Below are 20,082 nucleotides of genomic sequence, written 5' to 3'. Positions count from 1 at the left end.
CCTAATGTTCTCCAGAAAATGAAGGGATTAAGGAAGCAGCCCCTTGAGAAGGAGCTGCTGGGGAGGGTTACATGCTCAAGAAGGTTCTGATCTGCCATGTCCTTTGCACTCGCAGCCACTATCTGGGTACTTGGCCTTGCATAACCTCTACATTTATTTGCCAGAGTCCATACGCTGACTCCCCCAATATATGTAAGAGTACATATACATTTCACCTTCCCTGCCTCCCCCAAATATACACTGGAACACACAGGAGTTCTGCTTCTGGGCCGTGATGAGGGTATATCATGCCCAGAGGACCTACAAAAATACGTGGGAAAATGGGCTTCAGATCTTTCCCAGCAGATTAAGCCTCTGAGGAGGATGAGAACCAATCTGCTGGAGGACCCATTTTTGTCATCCTGAAGCTGGGAAGTGGCCTACATAATAGCACACTCTCCACCCAACTACTCAGGGGACTGAACTAGTGAGATCTTCACAGTGGTCTGCAATAAACTAATGAAAGTCCTAGCAAAAAAACCACAGATTAGCTTCACAGCTCCTGCAGGTCAGCATGGAAAGCCAAACTTGAGAGTAGAAATCCTTAAACATCTTCATTTTGTACTCTTACTGGTCTGCTGATGCTAGTTTGGGTCACACGCAGAAATCTTACCAAGTGGTGTTTGTTGGGTAGCTGATGTTAAAAACATGTGTTAACAAACCCCTTCCATGCATTAACTCACACCCATCCCCTCCAGCATGCAGGCACTCCTCTCCGCACACCCCGCATGAGGCTGAAGTAGCTTCCACAAGTATGAGAGGCATGCTTTGCAGCCCAACAAATACCTGTATGTGATACATACATATATATATATATGCATCTACCTATTAATATAGACAGATAGGTAGATGGCTAGATTTAGTAGAATGCAGGAGAAAAGGGTCCAGGAATAAACAGAGTATAGAGCATAGACATACCATCTCTTCTGCATCTGAAGTAGAATTTTCAAAGGTATCAAGTACCCACAAGATTTTGACACTATTAAAGCCAGCTCAAGAGCTTTTGACAAGATATCCAGCTACATGTCTAAGAAAATCCATATACTTCATTCATCTTGCTTTCTCTGCAGTTTCTGAGCACCCTGTTTAGTCCATTCTCTTGCTGATCTTCACTGCCTTTTAAACATAGTCTTATTCCTCCTTTAACAGTGCCATACTATCATTTTCTTCTATTTCCATACATAAAAAGCCATGTGGTCTTCTTATATACTTTTTATAACAAGGAATGCCCTTTGTTCAAAACCTTTTAGACTTCTGAGCCAGCACATTTTAAGCAAATGCTGAATCTGCTACCGTCTCATGTCTTCACTCAGCAAAATAAATAAGCATTTGCATGCACAGTTGGAAACATTCTAAAACATTTATGTAAAACTACATTAGGCTGCAGGCTAATGACTACTACCCTAACAAGATCCTGCAGTTTCTGCATATCAAAAGCCCACACAAAAATTAATTCTGTGGACTTGTTTTTTCATAAACATCTATACTGCAGAGCACAATAAATTTGGATTGAATGTTCCATTAGTTTTTACTATACTGTATTTTGCCATAGCACTATTGTACATGGTTTTATGGCACCACCTACTGAAATATTTAAATTATGTAAAACAGTTTAAGATTTAGTTGAAATTATCTTGCTGCTTCGTGTGTTCAATTTGCAAAGGTAGACTGTGGCAAATTTTATAAATAAAGGTTGAAATTTCATTTAGAACTAAACAGTTTGCTTTGTCCAGTGGTTATAAAAATGTTATTTGACTTAAGGATTAACTCTTCAGATGACTGGGAAAAAAGTCTCGCTTTGAAATTTTATATGCTAACCTTCACCAGCAACATTTTTCTGCAAAAGGTAGAGATTATAAACCACCCTGAAAACACTGGCAAATACATCCCTAGTTTACTATATTTTTTTAAAGATATATTTATTTTCTTGCAGAAATACATAGCGAACATCAAACATTATTTTTAAACTTCAGTTGTGTTGGTAAGAATATGTTCTTTTTTAACAAGTTAACAATCCTGAGGCAAATCCTCAAATAACACATTGAGTTGATGTGTACATTCAGTAGATTTAAGCAATAACATCAGAAAAAATAATTTCATTATACAATTTTATTTTTGAAAGCAGACCTCAAAATGACCTGAAATAACTTGTATTCAAATTATTTCCTAATTAGCAGGGAGCTATTGAAATGGACTATATTCAAAATTTGCACTAGACTGTTTATAAGAAAGTGTTCTCTTCGATTTCATGAAAATACAGATCCAAACATAAATGGTAATCAAATCCTTATTGTCGGTAGAAAAGCCTAAAGAATTACCTTAAAGAAAACTTTTCTAAACGTGCCTTCTTACAATTTCTTTTCCCATTTCATTTACAAGCAACAATGCTATAATGAATTATGCAGATGATGAGATAATCAGTGAATATAATCATACAATGCCATCACGCATCCTGACACTGTTACTTACCATATTATAGTTTTTTAATGATGTTTTAAATCAAGGCTTTCCTGACTTTTCTGCTTAAAGGCCAACTTATTATTTCACAAAGGTAGGGGCTTTTTGAATAATCATGTTTGGGGTGTATTCTTGCCTTCTTCCACTCTTGTGTTACTCAGGCAGCATGACTTCCCTCACTATGTCCTGGGAGATTGGAGGGCAAGCATAATTATTTCCTGTAATTTCTTTTCTTGTCTTTTGACATATAAGGCATGGCCATGGTGGGAAAAGTTAGCACACTGTGTTCTAACTGTCCTTAACCCATGTACATGCCCATCATTGCTGCTTTTATCTGGGATGGGCCAGGCATGCAGTAAATGGGGATCAGCTCCTTCGTTCTCCCTCCCTTCCCCGGGGCTGCTTCCCGGGGACTGTGAAAGCTTGAGTCACCTGCGGTCCGAGCCTTCCTGAAATCGAGGCCAGGCAATGGAGGCTTTGCAAAGATTTATGGAAGGACCCCCAGACTCAAAGAACTAACCCCAGGGGAGCTCCTCCCCAGGCTGTGGTGTAGCCCAAGAGGGAGCTGCTGAGCAGCCACAGCCCCACAGGAATAAGGGCTGGGGAAGCACAGGCGCATCCCCCAGCACCCTTCCTCCCCTGGTACAGCAATCAGTGCGTAGCCATTTGGAGCGTATTCCAGGGACTGCACCAGGATAGGTTTGCAGGAAACGAATGGGTAACACAAGCACTGAGTTAGCACATCACTGAACTGGGCACACGGGTGAGTAAAGCTAGCGTGTTTCTGTTAAAATTGTCACATGGATTTGTGCAATCTAGGATTGTATATTATATCATCATGATGTAAATCAGAACTTGCAGGTTCAGAGCATAATTAGTTACAGGAGTATGAATGGTCTATATATATGAAGGAGAAATAAGGAAATGATCATGAGCAAGATTTTGCAGAAATGTAATGTAATTAAATTGCATATGAGCATCTGTATATTAAAATGTACATGCATAAATATAAAATACAATATTTATTTTCATACAAGGCCTGCAGACTCTAAGCAATATTTTAGAATTGGTAAGCTATAACTGTATTTTGATATTTACCGTTATTCCCTCAAATAGTATGTTGATTTTCTTAGTCAGGTGGTCCTCTGGTCACCTTTCTAAACTCGTTGCTGTTATACAGGAATTTTTTTTCCCCATTCTAGGTAAGCCATATGGGATTTCAGAAAATTATTATATTAGGAACAGTGAGGAAATGCTGCTCTTGTAGTTTCTTTTGTGGCCACAATTGTGCAGGTGTTTGCAGAACTGCAGTGCTTAAATTTTGATGAAGAGGAATCTGGGGGCAGATGCAGAGCTCAGGCAGACACAGATGTCCCATCAGCTTGAAGGTACTGTACTTGTTTCCCTCTCTTGCAGATACACAAAGAAACCTTTTGCATGCTAAATACCCACAGGTACAAACCGCATCACATATCCATTATGTTTAGAATATTTTATTCCTGATATTTGTATAAAACGTAGGTTTAAAATGCTAGTTCCTTTAATGAATGAATATACACTTGTATACATGCTGTATACAAATGCAATGGTCATATTCTGCCCTCAAAAAACCATATGCAATTCTAAGGGAAGCATTTGGCCACTATACTAGTACATAGCCGAGTGAAAAATAATACTGTAATGCAAACTAATGTAATGACACTTCTTAAAGCAAAGTCTATGTATAAAGCAGAGGGAAAAACTAATGAGAAACAGATGTACACAGGAGAGCATTTTGAGTTAAATGGTATGTGTGGTTTCATTTGGGCACGTGTTTCTTTAGCACGTGGAGAGAGAGTGTATATATAGCTATGCAAAGGAAAATATTAGTTGTTGAAAAATGTGTATGCTATCAGGAAAAAGAGGCTTTAAAGGGGAAAGTATTCAGCAAATTCTGTAAGTCTCAGGAGAGCTCAGCACTTTTAAACTACAATTAATTAATTCTTTTGCATTCCAGGAGGCCAAAACAAATGAAAGGATCAATTCCTTTTTGAACCCACAAGACAGTGCTTGCTGCAGCTACAGCCACGCCAGCCATGAGCACCATGGCTGCTCGATGCCGGCACGGAACCAGCAGCACCCGCCTCTGCCCAGGCAGCGCAGGAGCCCAGCAGCCGCGGCTGGTTCAACCCTCCTGGGCAGCGGCGTGGCAGAGAGCTCCTGCATGTCCACCCGGGACGTGGCTTGCAAAACCAACTGCAGTGTTAACATCTGCTGAGTGCTCAAGAATCTTGGCTGGAAAAGCAGGTAACAGCTCCTTCCTCCCTGTAGGGTAGGAAGGAGCTTGCTTTTACCAACAAAATCTAATGTGCTTTTAAATAATGCGGTAAGGCAGAAATCTTTTTTACGAGATATCACTGGAGTGGAGTAGTGAAATAACATTAACATAGCCATCTCAAGAGAAAACGATTTTTTCAAGGGGAATTTAGGTCACAGATAAATACTTTACCCATGCTTCTGTAGACACTCATAACTGAAGAAGAGGATTTTATGTTCAGGTTAGAGGCAGTGTCTAGGTATTTCACTGTTTGGAAGAAATATATTGTCCTCTTAGCATGACAGCCATCAGCTTTACCTGCATCCCTTACACATTACACAAATATTATACAATGTAAAAGGCCTACAGCAGCAACTGCAAGGCCAAGGTTGTTTGTTGCGGGGGTGGGTCTCAGAAATGCTCTAATTCCACTATAGATTGTTTCTGATAAGGTTTCTGTTTCTTCAGGGTACATTACCTCAGACTGCAGACAATTGGTGTCCATCATTCTACACTTTCACAATCTTATTCCATGATACATTATGCAGATTCACATCACTAAAAATAAGCAATAAATATATAAATATGTAGTCTGTCCACCTACGTAGTGCAAGACTTAGCAGTAAAATTTATTTAAAAGTCTTACGCTTTTTCCAAGGTCTTTCTTGTCCCTAATTCATGTTAGTAATAAATGTCTCTTATTCTTTGCCTAGCTGTTCTTGTAAAGCATATTTTATCTTAACTTGCATATTGATGGCAGACTTCTGCCAGTCTAAACTGTATCTTTCATCCAGTGACAATTCAGCACATAAACAATGCTGCTGCTGCAAGTGCTGGCACAAAATTCTCGGGCACTGTCTAGCTGGGGAAGCTGAAAACTGTTGCTACACATCCTGCAACTGGGAATGTACTTTTGGGAAGGACTGACCAGCACTGGGCAAAGGGATGCTGTGCTTTCCAGTTGCCTCCTCCAAAAATGTGGACTTGATGCATGTGTTTAAGTTCTCCATTGAACTGGGGATAAAAACTCAAAGCTGTTGAATCTTCCCAGTCACTTTGTTAAGAGTCTTTTGCTATTTTGTTTCCCTTTCTTTTGCTGCAAAGTTCCTCAGAGTGTATATACAGAAAGGGGAATTAGTATTGTAATGTCTGATATTCATATTTTGAAATCCTGTTGGCTATCCCATTCAGAAAAGAGTCTACTAACTGCTGTGTGTATTACTATCTCCTCCCAGAAAATCTGTTTATGCTTCCAGCCTGCTGGCAAACGTGAAACCCTCACTGGTAGAAATGCAGTTTCATAGAAGACTGCATTTTTCACAGGCGGTCAGATAAGAAGATGTGGTTGTGGTCTTTGCTACCTAGTGACCTAACTTTCCTCCTTCATAAGAAAGAAAGTGGGAGGGGTGCATCTCAGAACGTACCGTTTTCAGTAAGTAACAGAGTATGGTCTGAATGGCTCACTTGATTTATAATTAAAATAACTGGTATGTGTTGAGTTCCTTGAACAGCCACACCAAAAATGAACGTGATGTGTACTACTGATTGTGTTTGATTTCCTTCCGAATCCTTTCATTAAGATGTTCTATTCCCGTAAAACAAAAACATTTCTATTCCTACATGTACGTCAATGGCAAAGGATCAGTTTTCAAAACCTGCCCTATTTCCTCAATGACTCAGATTCTCAGCATTGCACTGTTTGTACAATGAAAGTCACTAATCCCTGGAGTAAAGAGACCCACTACATGTAGGCCCTACCAAATTTATATCATTAAAGGTCATGTAAAAAGACGCGCTTCCTTATATACTTCTTTATATCGTCCCATGTGAGCCCTATGTCTCTTTTAAAATGACAGTTCATGACACGACAGTGCGAACAAGACAGCAATGAACAAAGACATATTTGGACTTGGATTTCAAGACAGAATACTACTGATATTCAGATAGTAATAAGCACGCACTTGTCAGTACTCAGTTTACAGAGGGAGAAAGATAAATATCTTAATGATGTGATTTTGATGTACATCTTCACTTCATGATGTAAAAAAACTACTCACTCTCTGTACTGCATGTTCTTTTATGTTTCTGTTTTACCTCATCTGTCTGTATCACAGTAATGTACCCTCTTCAATACCAGCTACAAAACTAGATCAACTGATTTTCCTGATCAAGAAATATTTATTAAACACATTTAAACATTAAACTTAGTTGACTAAGATAGATCCCCCTTTCATCTGAACGTCTCTTCTGAAGTTCATGTCAGAACCCCAAGGTCGGATACAGAGGCTCTGTTCCTCTTGGGTAACACAGAGACTGTATAAAAACACAAGTGTTTACTCCTTAGATACTGCCATACAAGTATAAGTTCCCTGTCACAATTTTTTAGGGAACAAGTGCATATTCTGCTAATATCTCACTCAGCAATCCCTGAGGGCAGTACGAAGACAGTCATTAATTCAACTCCAATATGCAGGTAAGATGTATCCACTTGTCAGAGTGCTCCTGAAGTACTGCACAACATCCATCGCGGCAGTTTTATTAGAGAGATGTTAAAATGTGTATTTCTGGGATTAAGTGTCTGCAGTGTATGCTCACCCAATCCTGAAACAGAAAAAAACAAGTCTCAATAGGAGAAAAAGGTGGTCAGAAGCCAAACCCCAAAGCAAGTTAACACAGCACAAAGGATGGCTATCCTAATACAACTGTATAAGTCACCTACATCTCAGGTAGACTGATCCCCCAACAATGAGCTCAGGACAAAGCTGGGGGGACAGAAGGAATGTTTTGCCCACAGAACTGTTTTGTTCATCTTCTTACCTCTGAGCATAAAAACAGGCTTCAGCTTATAGCACCAGAGCTGTTGTTTTGCTGGTAGAGGAGCAGTATCCTGAGCTGCTGGGGTATGGGAGGGAGGATGAGGGGCAGAGGGGACTGTATTACTCATCTCTTTAAAAGTGCTGTGCCCCTTGCCTCTGTGCTGGAGGGATCCCTCCTGTGGTGCTGGTGCAGAGCAAACAGGTGGGAGCTACATCCCGTACCATGTGGCCAGACTCTTCTTCCTGATGTCAACAAAATGAAACAGCCCCCCATGTTCAAATATGTCCACATGATCTACAGCTGAGCCATTGCCAGGGCTTTGCCTCCCCTGACACTGAATGATGGCAAAGGATGACCTCACTGATAGCATCTGACAACTCTACTTTGGGCTTAATCAGACCCAGGTTAGGGAAGAAGGATATGGCTGCACAAGCTCTTGGTTGCTGCTGGAGTTCGCTCTTGTGAAACCAGCTTGACCCAGACTGCAAAACACTTGAATCTCAAATATGCCAAATGACAGAGTCAACAACAAGAAATGAGCATCCAAATTATATTGAAATACATTGACATAGAAATACTGTGAGCAGAACCTGCCTTGCATCCACCGCACACAACAACAGGAAAGGACCAGGAGATGTCCAGAGCTGGAAAAGGCACTGTACTCTCAGGACATGACTGTTCTGCACAGGGTACTGACAGACAGGCTACCCAGCTACCGCTGAAGAAGTCAGGATGATTAATGGAGGTGGTGTGTCCCTGTTAGAGGAATGTTTCACTCAAGCTTATTAGTCAGGCTGAGAAGGGAATCTCATGAGAGGAAAAACCAGGATAATGTCATGGAAACCATGACTGAGATGTACATTGAGATATTTCCAAATTTTATGGGGGAAAAAAAGGAAGAAAATAAGAAACAAACAAAAAAAAATAATCAGGAGTCCCTATGCATTTTCAGTGAGGGAAGGAGAGTCTTACACTGAAATATCCTAGGGCCCGTGTCGTTCAGGTCACTAGCCTACTGAATAAGTTATGGTAACGGTGTGTGCAATCTTCCTTGTTCTCATTTGATCCAGAAATCTTCTCCATGAAAGCTTCATCTACAAGGATACATCTCCATGAAAAGCTTTGGGGCTTTAAGAAGAAATTTCTAAAATGGCATTTTCCAAAGAAAAATGTTTCACCAGAATTTCCTAACCACTTCTAGCCTAAAGATTCTCATTCATTAATTTAAACCCTGGCAATTTTGGTATTGAATAATGACATGAAGCCTAAACTTTTCTCATTTTTTCTTTCTGAAATTGCAGGGATTTTAATGCTAATCATGGGGGGGAAAAAAGATTAATCATAAACAAAGATATAGCTTTCTTTTCCCCTGAAATACTATGTTGACAAAAAAATAAAAAGTCCTTGCCTTCAGATGTCTCCTGGAGTTCTGTTGTTGACAACTTAATAAGAAGCACAAAAAAAAAAAAAAAAAAAAAAAAGGGAACAAAGGTATGTACCAAGCGAATCATCAAATAAATGAGACCAGAGAGTCCTAGTATATCTCAGTGTTGCTAAAAGATAATTCAGTCCAAAACATCTGAACACTAACACAGGTAAAGACATGTTTAATCCTTCTTTGGTCACATCAATTGCATTTAAAGGATAAACAAGAGTCCTGAGTTTACAGAGAGTAATGCTGCCATTTCTGTAAGGTATAATGGGCTTTAGAATTTACACACAGAGGGTTTCCAGCAATCCCTGGGGTGTTTTAAAGCTTTATTGTGTTGTTTCTTACGTCAGTCATCACAACGTATCCTTCTTTGGGGGACTTAGGAGGTATTGTTTATCTGGAGGCAGCAAGATGTTCTTACACAATGCCATCTTCACTGCTCGGGAGCAGGAGTTAATACTGTCTGGGGCTGGGTATAGTTCGAAGACTGTGGGGCTGTGCAGTGAGTGGGTTTGGAAATAGATCAAAAACCACAAAGGGATGAGGCCAGGCCACTGGCAGTTGACTCCAACTATATTGTGCAGAAAACCGAAAAATGTAACTCACACTTCTCACTGCTAATCTTTGAGATCTTAACTAAGCATTGATCTAATCTTCTAAGGTCTTAAAAATCCAGCATTTAATGACAATATGAAAATAAATCAGTTTCCTTCCCACCCCCTACCCCCATTCCTAAGCTCATATATACATACATACAGGAACATAAAAATACTCATAGGCTTTTAGTTAATTCAGTTAATTGCTCTGACATCATTGAACTCTGAATTATTTTCAAAAGAATAAGCCAAAATAAACTGACCAAAGAAATCACACTATTTAAGTTCTTTCTTTGGAGATAATTTGCTCATCTTGATACTTTAGACTCTGACTAATGATGTTCTTTCTTTGTCTTTTACCTTCATTACAAAGATTTCATATGTAGAGAGAAAGTGTGATTTTCAAGGCAAAAGGCGAGCTGGTTTTCATTCGCAAGAGCAGATGCAAATTATGTCATTAATCTTTATGGAAATAAATGCTAGCTTTACAAATATCATAGTACTGTTTTACATTTACAATAGTTTAAAATACTTCTTGGACGAAACCAACAGCCAACAATTTCACTGCTGATAATGGACCTCACATGCCCTTTTGAAACATTTTTAGAGAAGCCTCGTTTCCACAGAATGCAGTTTCTGAAAATCGAGGCCCTCCAGTGTTGTCAAACAGGACATTCAAAATCAAAATAATTCCAATTAACCTTTCCAAATGTTTGCTTGTGACTGCATATTCCTATCGACTCAAATGTATTCTAGTCAGTATGTTCAAGTCTTTGACCAACTAAAAGGCTGAGCGTTCTATACAACCTGATAATTTCTTGACAACCTGATAATTTCTTGACAGCCATGCCTACATTTGGATATTGGCATCTAATAAATACTTGCCTTTAAAACGTTCAGCCTTACAGCAGCCTATAACCTATACAAAACCTCTGCCTTTATATAACACACAAGTTGTAGAAAAGTGTAGGCAATCATTAATATGTAGGAGGTAGTTCATAAAACAGGGAAGGAAAAAAAACGATTTATCCAGTGTTGGAGAGCATTGGCGAGGGGGTGTTTCCCAGAAAAGAGGAGTAGAGCTGTTCCAGTACAAATAATCTGTTCTTTTCCAATATCCCTTTGAATCTAAAAAGCCATTAAAATTTAATTTCACACATCTTAACTGAAGCCAAATTTAAAAATCTCTGGTAGATCAGTAAATAGGACTGCTACCATTCATCATTCTTTTCAAAATAATTGATTCAAATAGAAGGCATAAAGCCAAACTCTATGAGGAGGACATTTCACATCCAGTTAAAATATCATCCATCGCCTTTTGTTTGTGAAATAGAAATACCTAAAATAACTAAGGAAAATATTTTAAAAATGTGATTTCACTTGAATTTAGAACAATATATACCACATCCTACTGCTGTTACTTGTGATGACTCTGCTTAAACTTTAGCAATGCTGAGGTCCAAAAATAGAATTTTAGGGATTATGGGAGGAACAGGCTATGTCAAAAATATCTTAAGACATGATTCAAGGAACAGACTAGGAATGCAGAGATGTCCTGAGAGTAGGAAAGAAAATTAATCTGTTCACTATTCAGTTTCTGCTTATACCATGCTCGTGGGATAACAAGGATCTTGGGATTCAAGACAAGAAGGTGCCTATGCATGAACGAATCACTTCAAAGTAATATAGAAATATAAGGGCTTGATCGAGCAAGTAATTATATATGTAGAATCAAAAGACATTCAGAATACCTTACCAGGCACTTAAGGTGGCAAACTCATGTGTCTCCCACTTGGAAAAAAATATCTCCAAGAAGATTTTGTGAAAATATCTCAAATCATAAAAGTTATTTTTATGTTTTCTGCTGCAAGTTAACAATAACCTGTACATTAGACAAAATTTAGTACTGCAAGACTGTACTGCAAAACTATGCTTAATTTTATTCCAGAATAGGTCTTTTTAGTTAATTTACGTAGGGTGAAAACTAGATATATGGAAAAATTGTAATTGTAAGTAATTGTAAGACCCTTCACTGAATGTAAGGAGTTTATTGTCTTAATTGCTACTATTTGTTTTCCCCTTCCTTTTGCATGTGTTCACATTGACAGCCATGTGAACATTAAACAGTATGTCACCCTACAGTTCTAGATGCATCTATATAAAGCCACTAATCTAGAAAAAAAGCAAGACCTTCTTGATTATAGGAGTGCAAATACCCTTTAAGGTCTTTTACAATACATTCCTTTTCAGGATTTTAAAATAACAGGGACAACTAGAGAAGACATCAAAAAGCTCTGTGTGCTCCTTATCATTTACGCTGCTTACAGGAAACAGGAGGAATGGACCATGAGAAAAGTCCTGGGTTGTGTACCAAAGCAATGCATTGATGCATTGTCAGAGTCAGAAATATTAAATACAGAGAAACAAACAAAAATCTGACTTCACAAAATTTCTCCTAATTGCAAGAACTAATTTGACAAACTTCTTAATGTCTGCCCTACCTTAATAATTCTCTTAAAGTATCAATATCATGGACACTGAGTTTTAAAAAAATGTGTCTAAAATTCAGGTTGTATACTCAATATATAAAAGTATCAATATATAAAAGCTCCCCATAGTACCATAGGTGCCAATAGGAGCTAAGGGACCCAATATCTCTGAAAAAGATCACTGGTGTTAAGGTGTTTAAATATGGAAACAGGAAATTACCAGAAGTAAAGTTATGGAAATTTTGACCCATACTTTTTCCTTGTTCTACAGGAGCAGTAAATTCTTCCACTGCCTGTTCTTCTGACCTGATAAGCTATGAGTAGACACACGGAAGATGCCTGCCCACCTGCCTCAAGGACAATAGGATCTAACTATAGTGAGAAGCATTCACCTGTGGCTCCACATAAACATTTACTGGGCAAACAAGAGTAACAGTAATGACTGGAAAAGGAAGAACAACCACATCTAATATACAGTAAGAGAGAAAGCAAAGAAGATCTAGAAGATACGAAAATGGGAACCTCAGCTTGCACACAATGCTTCACCCAAAACATAGGCACCATTTCTACCCCCAGTTCTGCCTAAAAATCTAATATAATTCCTTCAGTTGCATCAGTATCTCCATAAAGTTGAATAGGGATTCAGAAGGAAATAAGGATTGCAGGTTTTGCCCTTCATAGAATAGGTAAAGCCTACAGAATAAACATAGTTATTAGACTTGTCCAACTGGAAATGTACTAATAGCAAACACAGTCAATGAACCTTACCTTTCTAAGACACATAAGGGACAAAATGAACATTTTGTTCAAACATATTTTTGGATTTTGGCACTACAAAAGGGGGGGGGGGGAAGTCCATGATTTGTTCAAATTCCCCTAATGTGAGAGCTGCAATAGATGTGATTACTCAGCCACAACCATCAAACAATATGTGGAGGACACGGACAGGCTGCACTTCAATCTAAAATTCCACAAAACACCACAGTCTGCAGTATATCTACATCCAAAACCACTCCAAAACTAACACATGACATTAATCATTCTTGGCCATCCATTATAACCTGGTGAATTTGCAGAGTTTGTATCCCAGTCCGCTGGAGACTTAAAAATAATAAAAATAAAAAAATAAGCTGGAGCAGCAAAAATACCAGAGGCCAAAAGAATAAATAGAATGTAGTGACTCTATGTCCCAGAATCAAAATGCACGACCTCTAGACATAAATGGGTCAAGCAGTGCCCTCTACTATATGTACACATACTTTTAATTACAAATGAAGACCGTGGCTAAAATGAGTTCAGGTAATTTTTCTGTTCAAGACAGTGCAACAATGAAGAATGGAAAAATAATTAATAATTACCAAAATAAAATGAAGTCCATGGCTTCGGCATCTCTGGGGCTCCCATTCTTCCAGTTGTCCAGTTCCTTACTTGGTAAGCCTCGGAAATGTTTTATAGAATGAAACAAAAGATCATGCTGAGTTTTCTAAATTTCTTGAAAAATTCAGAAATGTATTTTTTTCCATCATTTGTTTTTAAATAATAGAAAGTAAATAGATTATAATGTCCCACAGAAATATCTCAAAGCACTTCATGGACATGACTTGACACAATCTGTTTCCTTGAAAGAAACTGGAATACCCCTTACAACCTTAAACCTGAAAACACAGTACACTTGCTTAAATCCAATGTGAGCATCCTCATTAGTGTAACGCCTAACTACAGGTAAGCATGTGGTCACCAAAAAAAAGTAACTGCAGCAATGGAATAGGAGCAACTCTTCAAACCTCTCCTATAGTGAGCCCAGGTCACCTTCCTTCAGTCCCACCCTTACTGATACACAGCAGACATATATTCCATTGATAGTTTAGTGCCGATATCATTGAACACTAAACTTCCAACTGATTTTGGTGGGGACATCTATATACAAGGTCAAGGCAGAAATGCATTCTTTCATGAGGTTTCCCAGTCTTTCTCTGTTCCAGTTTGCAACCTTCAGACCAAAATCAACACAGGTTCAGCTTTTAGCTTTTATAACTCAAAATAAAATTATCTTAAATGACAACATCAGCAGAATAGTTACAGCTGCTCAGAAATTTTCCAAAGATCACTTTTCCATCAGCAAATGAGGATTCATCAAAAGCAGAACATTTTTCAGATTCTTATTGCACCCCAGCAGGCCAGCTCTCCTGGCACCCATTTCCTTCACTGCCTGATCTGGGAGCCTGTAAATTGTGGCTTTTGACCTCTCAGGACCATGAGGTCTCCTGGGTTTACAGCTTTCCAGCACCCTGAAGTTGGAGAAGCACATTGGGATGCCTAGCTTGGGCTTCCAGCATACTTCTTTCTAGGAGACCTAGGTCCCAAGCTCCTGGATCCTTAACATTTGGGATCCCAGGCTCCCCAGGCATCCGGATGTGAAGGCTGCGGGAGCGATGCCAGGCAGACTGCTTGGAGCCCATGGCCTCAGCATCCCTGTGAGCTCCCACTCTTCCAACTGTCCAGTTCCTTACTTGGTAAGCCTTAGAGATGTGTTATACAATGAAACAAAAGGTCATGTTGACTTTTCCAAATTCCTTGAAAATTCAAAAATGTCTTTTTTTTTCCATTTTGTTTTTAAATAAGTATAATTGCTGTTGATGCTGTTATCCTTCCCAGGATTTATTTCCAGTCAACCAAAAAACCCAATAAAAATCCAGCAGCAATCGGGAAGTATTTTCTACTGTGCCACTAGTGCTCTGCAAGGGTTCTCAGTTCTGAAACAGGAGAAGCAATCACTGCCTAACATTTGGGAGATGGCATGTATTCACTTCCATAGCACAGTATTTAAAACCTGACTTTTCATTTACAGCCTAGGGGCTTATCAAACTTAAAGTGTTTGATGCTAATATTAAGCTAGCAATACCATGGACCAAATGCCCTAAAGGCAAAGAACTGAACGTGTGAACAGCACTGTTTTTCGAACAATCCAGCTAACATGCTGTATTCTTCCACTACTCTTCCCACACTGACCATGTGCTATATCAGGCTCTCATTATCCTTCTTTATTACAAAAAAGAATACGTATTGGCTTTAGAATTACTCATTATCATTTCAATAACAAGAAACATAAACTGTTACATTGTGGGGGAAAAGCATGCCTAGTCAGCACAAGTAAAACAAACCCAATTAACACATGTCAATGCTAAATCTTCCAGCACAGGAAAGAAGGCAAAGAATAAACTTGATCCTGGTTTTCTTCTGTAGAAGCAAAAGATGGCACTACAGCCGCAGAACAGGAGTAAACTTAAACAGAAAATATTACAAATATGTTATGGCAATCTTCAGCAGAGGAATCTAATCTTTTCCTGTATGATTTTTCATCATTTACCTGATGACTTACCAAGAAGACCTAAAATAAGTTTCAAACTTCCCAAAGCATGATCATGTGTTGACATTTCTGTGTTGAATAGTTTTTTAAGCCTTATGGGATCATCTCCAGGTGCAGATGGCTAAAAATTTGTGTGACTTCACCTGAGATCTGAAATACAAGGACTAGTGGTGAAAAGTCCAGTTAAAGAAGATAGAAATCATAATCTCTAGTAATTTTTCTACCAGGTGGTTTTCAAACAGAGACAGAAGAGCAAAGATGGACAAAGTATATCCATTGGGATGTACTATTACTAGAGAAACATGACATATGGGAATGCATATTAGAAATTCATGAGGTAAAAAAGGAATTGTGCAAGCCCTCAAACAAAGCAGTGTTAACAAAGAAGAGCAGGAGAAGGTTGACCAGGACAGAACTGAAAAAAGATTTAAATAGATCATACATACGTTTACATGAATATATATATTAATACATAGATTTTTTTTTAGCCTACAGGTATTGAATTACTTTTATGTCTTCTTAAATTACAAAGGAAATTTAATTCTTTCTCAGTCAAGTCTGTTCTTAATAGAAGAAAGAAGGAAATGGGACTCTTTCTTTCACATTTTTAAAAGCTGTAAATTTGAAGCTGCTTCAGTAGGTCCCAAACACTGTTTTCATGAGTTCTTTTCAGTTATTTTTTAAGGAATTTGGTAGAATACCGACAGGTGTGAAACCAAATGTGCACCAGCTACATGCAAGGTGTTGATGTTGAACAGTGTGTATTTTTTATCATTTTACAGGCATAGACACAGAAAGACTTCTGCACAAATGCAGTTTAGTCACTTGGAAATTACCTACCTCTTATACAGAGCTTTTTTATGTAGATTTACTGTGAATGCATTCAGTGGCTGAAAACTAGATCCAAAAAGTTATACAGGAGATTCTTTGCATTTTAGTTAAATTGCATGAAATACACTTTTGGTCAGCTCAGTCTTTCTCTCTAGACAGTACCTGTCAACTTACATACCATAATCACTTCTAATTTACTACTCAACTGGGATAACACTTTATATTAATACATATAAAATTGAAAACTAGGAGATTCTGATCGCCTGGCAAAACAGATCCTTAATAAATTATCCCCTTTTAAAGGGGAGAGTTAAATGAGATGTGACTTAGCTGCATGGCTCTATGTATGATGTACTGAAATCCTTATACTGAAAAAATGTGAAATATCCCAGTAGTGGGAAAGTCTATATTGCTACAGCAATGGCACAGCGCACACAGCAGGATGCCAGCATGGGGAAAGCTGAGCATGCAGGCAGACCTCAAGCAGTTCAGTCCTGGCCCCATCTGCATTCTGGGCTCATGCATTTCTGGTTTTGGTTCATAAATGCCAGCATACTTACATGCACTGTGTTTTGCTGTGTTAGGAACGACTGGTACATTTGTATCATTGGTACCTGTCTGCTAAGGGACAGTGTTGTTCAAGGCCTCATTGAGAACAGTCAATGATAAGATGTCTCTGCATGTTCTACATGAAACCTTTCTGTTATGATCTTTCAGTTATAGTTTATATATATATGTATATATATATATACACACATATATATACACATTCATATTTCCTGGTTTATATATTTATATATATATAGTTTCTGTTATAACCTTTCAGTTACAATCTGCACACAAGCAATTCCTTTTTTCCAAAACCCTAATGAAGACACAAACGCTACCTGTCACAGAATAAGGGTGGCCTAAGAATGGACTCTCTTTGAGGCAGGGCAGGGACTGACTGGCCCTGCCACTTACAGAAACTCCTCCTGAGAGACACAGCAATTGAGCCTTGCAAGCTTTACTTCAAGGACAGCGCAATCTTTGCATCCTGTTCAAAAGCTTTGAGGGGCTTGAGCTGTCGCCACCACCTTAGGACTTCTGCCATGAATTTCTTGTGGCAGTGCGGGAAGACCTGCACCATGAGTTTCGCCTCCTCCCAGTCCTTCCCGTTGTCAGTTTTTCCATCTGACACATCTAACCTTTTCCCAAACTTGAGCTGAAGAATACTCTCCTGGGGGGTGAATGGATCCCCACGCTACCCAGACACTGCCACCATTGTCACTGCAAAAGCTACACAAGGTGTTGGTTTAGCTTTAAACTCAGTTTTGGTAACCTTTAAAATAAACCTAAGTAACCTTTATCTGGAAACAAATTACTGCACTACTATTGCTAGGTGTATGTAGTTCATCTATTTTGACATTCTTTGTCATGATATAATAGCACTTTAACTCCTGGAACATAACAGATCATGTATTCATTTTTGCCATTTATTGAAAATCCACATGTGAATCTAATCAATGAATATATAATATAAACAGGGCCTGAATCAAAGACTGATGAAGTCAATGGAAAGATTCTTAACACATCTCATGAACTTCAGATCCTGAAGCAAAGGGTTCATGCAGCCTGTGCATGATTCCTCTGGACTAGAACAATTCAGTCATATCAAACTGTAATACAAGTGTCATCATGATAACATACTAAAAGTTTCCCAACAAAGATTTGTTGGACTTTTTTTTTTCCAGTGGACCACCTGCATCACTCAAAATCCATCAGCATATGAAGAAACCTGACTTAGTATTGTCCACTTTCAGCTCCATGAAACCTTCTGATGTCTCTTATTCTGAAAATACAGCAAATAGCTTTTATCAGCTTTTTCTGTCATTGCTATAATAAGAAAAACACTTGTGAGAGCAGCAGGTTTTACATTCTGCAGATTTCTGGGCAGTGCTTATAAAATGTACATTTGTTAGCCTCCCCTCACTGTGGGTTGTGCTTGCAGGTCCCTTCACTACCTTAACAGCCTGCTTTTTCCTGGAAGCAGTTAACAGTTTTGAAACATATCCATCAAATTCATTAAAAACTAACCAATGGAAACTGGAGTCAATGGAGAATGAATCACATATAGATACACAAAAACACGGATCATACACAAACATGTGTACAGCATAATCATAAAAAAATCTTAATTTCCTTATAAAACTGGGCTAAAAGGAATGTCCTGAGGAGTTCCTATGAGATGAGAAAAAATTAACAAAATAATGTAATTCAGTATCAAAGCAGCAACAACAACAACATGCAAGTTACCAAGAATGTGGGCCAGCATTTTGATTTAGTTCTTATTTGAGGGAATTTGGCATACTAGTTCCTCTTAGCTTTGTGGTACCCATATAAATTATATTAACCTGTTGATGAGCATGCAAAGTTACTAATCTTTTACTTTTCTAAAATGTGAGGGAGACAATATGTGTCAGTCAAGGTCCTATGTTGTAAAATTGTTAATTTAATGGTGATGTCAGTCAGTTTGCTAAGTAGATTGCGTATTCCAAACAATGGGATTACACTGTACAAACTGTAGAAAATCTTATTGCATCAATGAATTTCTGCTCAGAATTGCTATTAAAAATGAGCACAATAAAGTGTAAAGCACTCCCAGTATTACATAACACAAAGTTTTTATTTTAAAAATCAGTTTATAACAATACCTTCAACATAGCTTTGATCATAATTTCATTTAAGATACATTGATTGCATTTTTCTTCTTATTTGAAACATCTTGAAACTAAAGAGAATCCATTGACTTTACCTGGATTTGCATTGTGGCATTTATGGTTTTTTATTCGTCATGTTTTCTTCAACTTGGGATAAACATTTCAGTCAATGCATGTTACAATCATAGTGCTCTGGAGTACCTGGCTAGATAACTGAATTTGTGTAGCAGAGCACCTGGATGGTGCGTAAATCTGTGATATAAAGCAGAGGAGTTATTTCTGTCACTGAAGAGTGAGTATGCTTCAAGTGCTGTCAAAATCAGAAAGATACCATGCATGAGAGAAGCATTAAGCTTAAACTGCACAACAAACAAGTAAGGTGGTATTTAAATAAAAAACTTCTGTCTCTGTGAAACTATCCTTACCTTGCAACTATTCAAAAAGGACATCATGAAGTGCTAGCACAACTCCTCAAAATTATTTCCAATACATGTATAATAGTCTATATGTACTGGAGTTAACAGCTGAGAAGCAGCTGAATTATTTTCCTTTTTTCTCAGTTCTCACTACTTTGCAGGAAGAATAGGTGAAAATGCTGTGAATATTGTAAATATCTTGTGGAATTTGTATTTGTACTTTTATGCACTTTGCTGTAGCACACTTTGTACTTGGCATACAAAGTTGTAAGCTACTATACACTTAGATCAAAACGCAGTCTCAGGCCCATGGTATCAACTCAGGGTAAAATTCAGTGGGCAAATAAAAGGTCTATTGAAAAAATCCTTGCTCACAATGTGGATTTAGACAGGATTTAGGCTGTGTGACAGGCCTTAGATTAGACTCCTGCACAGAGCTGGAATTTGCCTTCATTGTGGAGGAGAATTTGCCTCTAATGACAGTGCAAATGTGTGACAGAGGTGCAAATGGACAGTTAAATCTAAAACTGAAAAGAAACTTCCACTGTCTTATTTTTGCACTTTTAGCCAAGAGACTAAGTACATACAGAGAAATTTGACTTTGGCAGCATACAATATACCCACTCTCTTTTCATGCTGAGTG

General features: G+C 38.3%; 1 long non-coding RNA gene across 1 annotated transcript; it reads left to right on the top strand.

Annotated features, from left to right (window-relative positions):
• Positions 1-2,847: 2,847 nt before the first annotated feature.
• Positions 2,848-5,460, top strand: LOC130145261 (uncharacterized). Its single transcript, XR_008820455.1, has 3 exons — positions 2,848-3,259; positions 3,699-3,884; positions 4,493-5,460. It is a non-coding gene; the product is annotated as an uncharacterized LOC130145261 (long non-coding RNA).
• The last annotated feature ends 14,622 nt before the right edge of the window (positions 5,461-20,082 follow it).

The sequence above is a fragment of the Falco biarmicus genome, chromosome 2 (assembly GCF_023638135.1).
Source record: "Falco biarmicus isolate bFalBia1 chromosome 2, bFalBia1.pri, whole genome shotgun sequence".
In the NCBI taxonomy this organism is placed as follows: Eukaryota; Metazoa; Chordata; class Aves; order Falconiformes; family Falconidae; genus Falco; species Falco biarmicus.
The sequence above is the reverse complement of the archived record's forward strand: the minus strand, read 5'-3'. Positions and strand labels throughout refer to the sequence as shown.